At 38.8% G+C, this 10,348-nt stretch overlaps 1 long non-coding RNA gene across 1 annotated transcript in view; it reads right to left on the minus strand.

The window, feature by feature from the left end:
- Positions 1–1,064: 1,064 nt before the first annotated feature.
- Positions 1,065–10,348, minus strand: part of LOC116692807 (uncharacterized) — a 121,123-nt gene continuing 111,839 nt past the window's right edge. Inside the window, exon 3 of the long non-coding RNA XR_004332788.1 lies at positions 1,065–1,140. This is a non-coding gene — a long non-coding RNA (uncharacterized LOC116692807). The remainder of the gene's footprint in view (positions 1,141–10,348) is intronic.

The following is a 10,348-nucleotide window of genomic DNA, read 5'->3' on the forward strand; positions in this document are numbered from 1 at the left end:
ACCACATGCTGCTCTCCTTATCCTTTGAACAACTACAAACACTCACCTAATGCCAATTTAACAATAGATTATTATGATTTTCATGAGCCCGCAAGCAACAAAACAGATTATACGGGTAAAATGATGAGCTTTGTTATGACAATGAAAAATAAAATAAAAAGAAAATACATCTTTTTTTAAACAAAAAAAGAGGTGGGGGACACAGAGAGAAAGAGAGAGAGATATCAAAACAGAGATGTTAAGAAAGCAGTGGATAGAGTAGCTGAATCAAGAGTTACTGTCTTCCAGGCATCACAGGAAAAATGTTTCACTACATCCTGAACATCAGACACTGTACTTTTGATATGCAAAATGAAAAACGTGCCTCTCAACCCAAATGAAAAAAAGCAAAACACCGATGGAGCCAACAACACACTAGGAATCCATTTCTTCGCTCATCATATTTTATCACAAACATTGCACTGGGTTTCACTTCTCACTTCAGGTGGTGGAATAATAATATGCCTCAAAATGATAAAATACCAAAAATTGATTTGCCTCAAAGTTATAATACCAAAGAGTGGTCAAACTCTGACCTTTCTACTGATTGTGATGGTACAGATTTTGGTTATGCCTAATGTAACCTTATACCTCTCTCGTATACTGTAAGTCTTCTTTTTAGTACCTCATGCAGTAAAGCATGCTAACTTTATTGTATCAGCATTATCAGAGACTAGTAAAAGACATTTAACAACGAGTCCTCGGAATTTTATGGAAAGAAAACGATATATACGTAAAGATAAAATATGAACCCAACACCATCCTCTTTTTGCACAGTAGTGCTGCTATGGAGGGAGACAGAAAGTATGGCAAAGGAGGAGGAACATGGTGCACAAAGAATTCAACTTAACGACTCAGGTATAATTAATTGCTCAATGTTTTGGGAAGATGACAGTTCATCATAGTGGTCAATGACAACATTCATTGTCATGGCACCCGGGTAGCTCACCTGGTAGAGCAGTTGCACATATATAGAGGTGTAGTCCTCAACGCAGCGGCCATGGGTTCAACTTCAACCTGTGGCCCTTTGCTGCATATCATTTCCCCTCTCTCTCTCTCCCCTTTCATGTCTCCATCTGTCCTATAAAGAGCTAGGAAGACCTAAAACGCACAAAAAAATAATCTTAAAAAAAAGGTCCTTTGTCATGTTAGCTGTAAATACTTTCTTGTTGTTGGGCTTGGAAACTGTGAGCTACAATACAAGAGCCTTTCTTCTTTATATAATCAATGGCTACAGCCCACACAGTTGTCCTTTTATGGTTCGCATCAGAGCTTTTGTAGAATTCAATAATTCCTACATCGCCTATTCCTGTTTGAGATCTGAAATCTAACCTGTTAATTTGTGCTTAAGCTTTAGTCCATAACCATTAGGTATGTGTTTGAATATTCTGCCATTAGTATTTGTGCTTTCACAACCATAAATAGAGGGCTTTAACCGGTGTCTCTAAAAGCAAAAACCTTCTACGGGGTAGCCAAATCTCTTGATGCTCTCAAAGCTGTAATAAAACATTAATTATGACAGCAATTGCTCTGACCCGCCTTCTAGGCAGTGGCCAACAGACAACCTGTGCCTTAAATGACAATGTGTTTGGGCTTGCAGTATTTGCCAAAGCTATTTTCAGCCAAGTAAGGCAAGTCTAGCTAATTGATGCTCTGTGACGAAGGCCATCCAATAGTATTTCAAAAACAACACCCAGGTAATGACATTATCAGATGAGGCAGTAATACAATTCTAAAAAAATAAATGAAAGGTAAACTAAAATGCTAATTACTAGTAAAAATGCAATCATTTCATGCACTTATTTCGTATAAACTGTATTAATAGAGTAGTTTTTGTTACAGCCAAATCTGTGCTGAGTGCATGAAAAAGCAGGAGGAAGGGAAGGAGTTGGTAGGGTCCTTTGAGGCAAATTTGTAATTTAAAAAAATCCCTTGACTTGAAGCACAGGTGTAGCCTGAAGCAGTCCAATGCACAAGATACATTTTAAGTTTAAGTCTAGTCCAAAGCCAAACTCTTGCAGCAGTGATATTTCCCTTTAGGTCTGGTACTTTAGCTGAAATCGCATCCTAACCTTTTTGCATTACATGAATGAAGCGGTGTGCACTCAGAGAACAGATGGGCCGAGTGCAAAGAAAAGTGGCATTACGTTTTGAACAACAGCTAAGACAGAAATGCAGGTGCTAGTGTTCACTTAACACCAGGAAATGAAGCTACATGGATGTTACTTGTTAACAAATTTATTTTATTTCCACAGTCAGCGAATTGATCTTTTGATGTCTATTTCTGCTTTGTAATTTCCTGAAGATGACAACCATACTGTAGTTGAAAAAGCAGTATGGACAACTTTGGATGAGGCTGATAATACATTGTCTGAACTCGACCTGAGAGTATATTTGGGCCTTCAGCTTCAGTTACATATACCAACAGAAAGCACACAGATAATAGGATGGAGATGCACCGAGACAAGTTGTCACTTCAACTGTTCTGTTTGTTTACTCCTTTCTCTTCCTCTCAATCTGTTTCATATTTAGATTCTCACACACACACACACACACACACACACACACACACACACACACACACACACACACACACACACACACACACACACACACACACAAACTTCCAACTGCAGAAAGTAAACAGACTTAATGGGGAACCAGGGACCTGATCTAAACAAAGGTTGAACTGAGGAAGCGTTTGCTTGTGCAGCAGGAGAGCTGTCGGCCTGTGCTTATCCCTATAGCTCACAATGTTCTGCTAAGTCACAGTGGAAATACAGTCCTCTCTCTACTGCATCATTATCGTAGAACTGTGCAACTTTACAGGCCACTGGGGCCCAGTGAGGGGACTGCATTGGTAAAGTTAACTTGATCCATTAAATGGCCGATATCTGTAGGTGGGTCTAAGACGTGGCATGCCAATTCTGGTGTCCAAAGCATATTCATAATGTTAACATTTTTTAAAACAATGCATTCTATTGCTGTACTCTCCCCTTTTTTGTAAGGATGTTTTTGTGTGGATGTTTGTAATTATACCTACACATAATATACCAATACTTAGCTTATTTACTTGAGTTGGGTGGTATCCAAATTTTGATACCATCAAAACTCCTCCCTATTTTACCGTGGTATACGGAACTACCGTGAAAAACGTAATTAAAATGTCTGTGCAACATGAACATGGCCCTTACGTGATAACAAGATGTGTTTTCAACTCAGACGTTGTTTAAATTCACCTACCCTGGTCCCTGTCTCAATCCTGCCGGTAGCTGGTAACTTGTAGCTGCTACCTGCTGGTTCCTAGCTGCCGTCCGGTTAATAAACTTCTGATTAAACTTCAAGTTTTTGTCACAAAGCCATGACCTGTCCTCTGGAGCCACACCACTGCCACTCTGTGGATTTATGTCAAGATGATTATCAGAGAAGCCTGGCTGAACACACTAACCAGACTGCAGCTAGCAGCTACTACCACACTACTGTTTTTTGGGAGGGAATAAACTTCAAGACGTGACATGGCCTGACAGGTCATGATCATTGTCCAGATAATGAATAATCTAATATTATAGATATAATCTAATATTTAGTTGTTAGTTGAGTGTGTGTGCTTGTGCATGAGTGCCTGCTTTTTTCAAAAGTTTTCAAGTTTCATGGTCACATCTATCCATCCGATGACGCTGTCTTGTAAAGAGAGGCACAACAGTGAACTGACACAGTGGTTTTCACTGCATATTGTTGTTTTGTTGGCCTTTTTGAGATGTTTTCGTAGTTTCTCTGATTTCTTACATGGCCCTGCAATTGTTGCTTGCTTTTTATTGTATTTCTGACTGTTGAAAAAAGAGAGCCTTTAGCAAAATACTTGCAGTAAGTCATTCCTGGCTAACGGGATGTCATTACAAGTAACAATGACACAGTCAAGTAATTTAACTCAGATTTTCATGGTATATTACACAATCATGTTTTTCCTGAGTTGAGTATACAATAAAAACATACCTTTACTGTAAAGCATGTTAAGACATCTTTCATAATTTTTCTGTTTTTGGCAAGGAATATTGTGTGACCAAAATCAAATGATAAGTCCATTTAATCATAAATACCCAAATATATCATATTAAATGTGTTAAAAGTTTTTTGAGCAGTGCGTGTTTGGTTAGCTGTGGATATGCATAAACATGAATATCCTAAAAAGATAGACACTGAAATTATTTTTAAATCCATTCCTGTTACCGAGGAAGGACATTTTTCATGGAGTAAATCAAATGATTCATAAAAAAAATTAAATTGCACTTCTAAATTAAATTCCTGTTGTTGAGATGTATATAGCACACTAATAAAAGTAGAAAGTACTTGAATTGGCATTTTTTGACACTTTCCTTTATTCGTCTCTGACCCAGATGTTAATAAACATTAGCTGTGACAAGGAGAACCTTTCTGCAAAGGTAAATCAGAGATCGAAAGTTTTCAGTGTCTTGCCGCAAAAGTCAAACTGAAAGGGGGAAGAATGAAACTCCTTTTAACACGGCATAAGTTTAATTACAATGTATGCACACTGTACTTTTACTGTATAACACCACCAGTATACTGAGTGCATGGCTTCCCCAGAGACTTCAGGAAGGTAAGCATATGTGAAAAAGAACACTGTTATGTAGTATTTTAGGTGTAAACATGACCAGTAGGGTTTGGTGGGAATGTTCTCTCAAGATGTGAAAACAGAGCAGTCGCATTATGGCTCTGCACTTTTTGCAAAGCAAGGAGATGACTTTGTCTGCTTGTCTAATTGTTTTAGAATCTGGAGTGGCAATTGATTGAAGACATGGAAGGGTTAAAGAGCCTTATAGCATAACATTAGTTTAAACAAGGTTTTCCAGGGTCTTAGGGTGGAACTGTGGGTCACAGCTAGGCCAAGCACAAAGATTACTATGCAGCACTGAAACGAAGCAGCGGAAGTCTGTAGCAAACACAGCTCTTTTTCCACATGGCTGCTCAGACTGCCAGGGAGGGTGGGAAGGCTTGCTCTGCTTTACTCTCTTTTGCAAAAGGCCTGCTTGAAGACACACAGCCATCCCGGCCGGAGTGAAAGGATGCTGTTCACTCGACCAGAGGTTTCCAAAGTCAGATGCAGAGGCCCTTTAGAGGTCTGCGTCACAGGGGAATTGTTTAATTTCACGCTTTTTCACATGCTGGAGGTCAGCACAATGAGAGATGAGATGATAAACTAGGGCTGTAAATCACAGGGTAACTCACAATGTGATGCTATCACGACATGTGGACCCTGATAATGGTTTTAACACAGCAAAGGCAACATATGCTACATAGTGCAAATTTACCATTTAAGTAAAGTAATAACATCTTATAACAGACATTGGCTATATCTTATATCGTATGTGATAGAAAAGAAAACAGCATCATGTCATTCAGAAGTGACTGTGTTATAGAGCCACAAAGTTGGATGGGTCAAACGTTGACACAGGAGACTACCGCTTTCTGTTTCCAACAACAGTCTTCTACAATGACCACAACCCCTCCTTAACCAGATGTATAGATGTATTTAGTTGTTTCCTTTGGAAGACTTGTTGTTGATGCATCTTCTTCCTTCACCTAGCCACCCTTCTCTTATTTGGTTTGATCTTCTGCCTTCATTTGTTTATTTGCATGTTGATTTCGCCCTTCTTTCCCTTCAATATTCTATGATGAGAACTGCCGGGAGCCGCCATTGCTAAATCCTTTTCTCCCCTCCCTAATACTCCCATAACCCTACATAACCCTGCAGCTTGACAGACAGAGAGCAGGAAATCCTGCCTGTGCTTACCCTCAGCCCACAGACTTTCACCCTTCCCTAAACCAGCTCAGACAGAGGTCTTTATTACGGAGGAGGAGTGGGCTCTGAAAAGAGGAGAAGAATGAATGAAGAGGTGGAGGTGACATCTCTTTGACCTGAGTTGATTGTACAGGTTTTAAGAACCTATACTGTGCCAATTGACAACATGGCAACCACACCAGCCAAAACACTAAACTGAAACCTAATCAAGTGAAATGTTCTTTGTTGCTGATAGACGTTGTATGTGATCACCTCATAACGTTCCTTTTTCACAAAAGTGCATATTGAGGCTTTGTTTTTTTTATCCAGCTGATGGTTTCTTTCCTTCTTTTTAAATTGCATTTTGTTTTCAATCTCAGGCAGTTTGGAGTTTCAGTAAATCACTGCAAAGTGACTGCACTAAGGCGCAAATAGACATAAGTGGTTTTTCAGCAGTGATAAAGCGACAGTTTCTGGTTTGCTCTTTGTCTAATATCCGGCAACCATCTTTAACACTGGGCACTCTAAAGACCAGAGCAGCAGGATAAGCAGGAGTGTTTTGCAAAGCTAAAAGGAACATATTCACTTGTTCACACTGCACCTCTTGGTCATGGACACTATTCTCAGCATACTGCATATGGAGAGAAGGGAAAGCAGTGTTTTAAACAGGACTGATAATAAGTCCCACAACCCCTACTGCAAAATGTTGCGTATGTGCAAAAAGGTAGCAAAACAGGGAAGTCTAGAAGATTAAGATGCTAACCATATAATACAGTTCAAGTCCAGGGGTCCTGTGTCATCCTCTCCCATTATTATTTAGTCAGCTCTCAACTATATCCTATCTAATAAAGGCAACACATACCCGGAGAATAGTTAATAAGAGGTACACTCTTGCGGCTCACACACTAGGGGATTTATTTCTGGTACAGTGGAGGAGGAATATGCACCACATTTTTAGTTTGACATTACTGTTTAAAAATTCATTTGAGTGGCCTGTTGAAAGCTCAGTAGATTTTACAATAGAAAAACTGTATTAGATTGTCATTGTATTGGCAGATACTCAGTGTGTTTTTACTGATATTGAACAGTGCACAATCACGTTTTCCCCCATGTAATGGTTTAGCTGTGGCGGTAAGCCCCCTCCATCCTGATGATTAATTTACTATATTTCATTTATATATGTGTGTGTATGTGTATACAGTAAAATATGTATTTGTTTAAGATATATAAAATAACGGCAGTTTATGTAAAATGTAAGTTAATCCATATTTATTTGAACAAATATGCTTTGATTTTAAAATTTCTGCATGCAGTTATGGTGTCTATAGGTAGTGGGGTTGCAGTATAGAAAAATTTGAACGAGCCATGTGCATTTTATTAACACCAAACGTGCTTGACCTACTTTATGTAAAACATTTTTATTGCCTATATACCCTTTTGTTTTGCACTGCCATTGCCTCCTGGTGTAATTACTTAATTTCCTAACAGCAATCATCTCATCTAATCTAATAAATGCATTGTTTGTGTGACAAATCTTCACACATCTCAAGCACACACACATATATGTCAATCCAGCAGAGTACCCTGTTTTCTTTAAGAAACTAACTAAAAACCAAGATGAGAAGTCAGCAATCCTTTGTAACACAGCAAATCATCCTCTTGTGAGAAACGCCAGCTGCTCAGAATGAGGAGATGTTTGTGATGAAGAAAGGAGTCACAACAAAGTGAGAAGTGAGCGAGCTCATGTAATGACCGCTGGCATAATTTTTTTGTACCACATATCTTATGCCTTTACTGAATTCCTCGGCACGGATGCGATCAGTAGAGAGATAAATGGTAATCTCAGTAGGCTTTCCCACACATGCAAGCACATGAATAAGTACACACACACACACACACACACACACACACACACACATACACACACACACACACAATCTCATGCATACACACAAACAGAATCACAGTTTGATGATAATCCTGAATGCATATGAAAGGGCACACAAGCAGTAAAATGGAAAATAGGTACCAGGGTAGAGAAGAGGGAATGGGAAAAAAGAGAGGAAGGAGAAAGTAGTGATGGAGTGAGAGGTAAAGGAAGGAGCCAGGCTTTATTTAATCTCAGTAGAAGTGTCGATAGAGCAGAAAGTTCAGCAAGCTGGATCGGTGGTTAAGCCTTAAGTTTTACTTTAACTGTTCAGCTCTTCTGGCAGAGCAGTGTGTGTGTGTTTAAGACTGTGTTGAAGACATTAAACAAGCAAGCAAGAACTGGCTGCTGCTGGAAGAAATGTATTTAATCAAGTCAGAACAAAGGAGTTGTGTAATTTTCTCCTGAGGGCAGAGAGAACCTCTTGCTACCTCTAACAGAGTATAGTCAACTTTTCCCCAGTGCAATGGTGTTTTACTGCATAATAGAGATGTTTTTTCTGGTCACCTGACAGTATTTTTCTTTTATTGTTGTTTTCCTACCTTCTTTTTTTTGGTCTATGATGAGAATTTAGCAAAGCTGTACTCATTGTGTTGAACACCTACCTGAGTCCCATTTTAAAAGACATATCCATACATAATCCATATCTAAGACATATAAAAAAAAAAAATAGGAGCCGTTTTTATTTATCATCGGAAAGGCAACTAATGATATCACACAGGGGTACTGCATATTACACACACCCCATGAAAGATGAAAATGTATTCATATAGGACAGGTTGATTAAGTGTAAATGCTCATGTACAGAAATGGTAGCCATTATATTGACATTGAAAAGAATGACACAACAGAAATATATATTTTTTTAAAGATCTAAGGCAGAGTGCAGTTAAGTTCGGACCAGTGTTCCAGAAAAGCAAAGATGTGATGTTTGATGATAGTAATGAAGGGGATTATTATTAGGATACAATCAAGTACAATCAATAAACCTTAACATATAGGATGCAGTGGTGAGTATTGTATTCATACAAAGTAAGAAATCAATCATAAACAGAACTGATAAGTCAATGATGGCGAATTTAAAGGACGACTTAAAGTGAGGCAGAGCACAATGATTCCGTTTGCCCCTAAAACTCTCTGTCCTCCATTTTTGATATAGCTCCTTAATTATATATATATATATATATATATATATATATATATATATATATATATATATTATATATATATATAATTAGTAATGTTGTTATTTTTACTTGTGGTTGGATTTTAAGAACTTGAAGCAAAATATTCTGCTTCCTCTGTTCTGCAAGGGTAAAGAGGGACATCATTGTCCACAGGGAGAGAAAAAAGTCAAAGAGTTTCCGCATCTGACAGGTTCAGACATTTTGTTTACGCATGCCAGCAATGCCTCTCAAGGAGTGCAGACTGACCTTTTCTAAACTCCTCTGCAGATTACAGTATATCTGTGTGTGTGTGAGTGTCTGTGGTGTGTGTGTGTGTGTGTGTGTGGTGTGTGTGTGTGTGTGTGTGTGGTGTGTGTGTGTGTGTGTGGGTGTGTGAATCTAAATATGAAACAGATTGAGGGAAGAGAAAGGAGTAAACAAACAGAACAGTTGAAGTGACAACTTGTCTCGGTGCATCTCCATCCTATTATCTGTGTGCTTTCTGTTGGTATATGTAACTGAAGCTGAAGGCCAAATATACTCTCAGGTCGAGTTCAGACAATGTATTATCAGCCTCATCCAAGTTGTCCATACTGCTTTTTCAACTACAGTATGGTTGTCATCTTCAGGAAATTACAAAGCAGAAATAGACATCAAAAGATCAATTCGCTGACTGTGGAAATAAAATAAATTTGTTAACAAGTAACATCCATGTAGCTCATTTCCTGGTGTTAAGTGAACACTAGCACCTGCATTTCTGTCTTAGCTGTTGTTCAAAACGTAATGCCACTTTTCTTTGCACTCGGCCCATCTGTTCTCTGAGTGCACACCGCTTGACGTCGCTGCCAACACATTAGTGACCGGTGCAGTCCAGCAGTAAACACAAACAGTGACAGAAGTAGACTTACGAAGAGCTTGGAGCTCTGCTCATTTTTCACACCTATGCGCATCTGGCCATTCAACGTAAAAGGGGATGTAACTGTTGGATTGTTGTTTTTAGAATGTTTCAAAAATTTGGTGAATGATCCCCTTATCTAAAGGAGCGATTAACTAGGTTCAGAATAGCCAGAGAACATTTGTCACACATTAAACCGTATAAATGGCCTTTAGACAATGGGGATGATACCAGATCTATGAGACTTTTAGAAGTAAATAATTATCATCCCAAAGTCAGTGTCTGGTGTGACCATCATTTGTCTTACGCAGTGCAACACATCTTCTTCACATAGAGTTGAACAGGTTGTTGATCGTTGGCTGTGGAAAGTTGGTCCACTCATCTTCAATGGCTGTGCAAAGTTGCTTGATATTGGCAGGACCTAGAACACGTGGTCATATATGCCGATCCAGAGCATCCCAAACATGCTCAATGGATGACATGTCCAGTGAGTTTGCTGGCCATGCAAGAACTGGGATGTTTTC

Source organism: Etheostoma spectabile, chromosome 7 (assembly GCF_008692095.1).
Source record: "Etheostoma spectabile isolate EspeVRDwgs_2016 chromosome 7, UIUC_Espe_1.0, whole genome shotgun sequence".
NCBI lineage: Eukaryota > Metazoa > Chordata > Actinopteri > Perciformes > Percidae > Etheostoma > Etheostoma spectabile.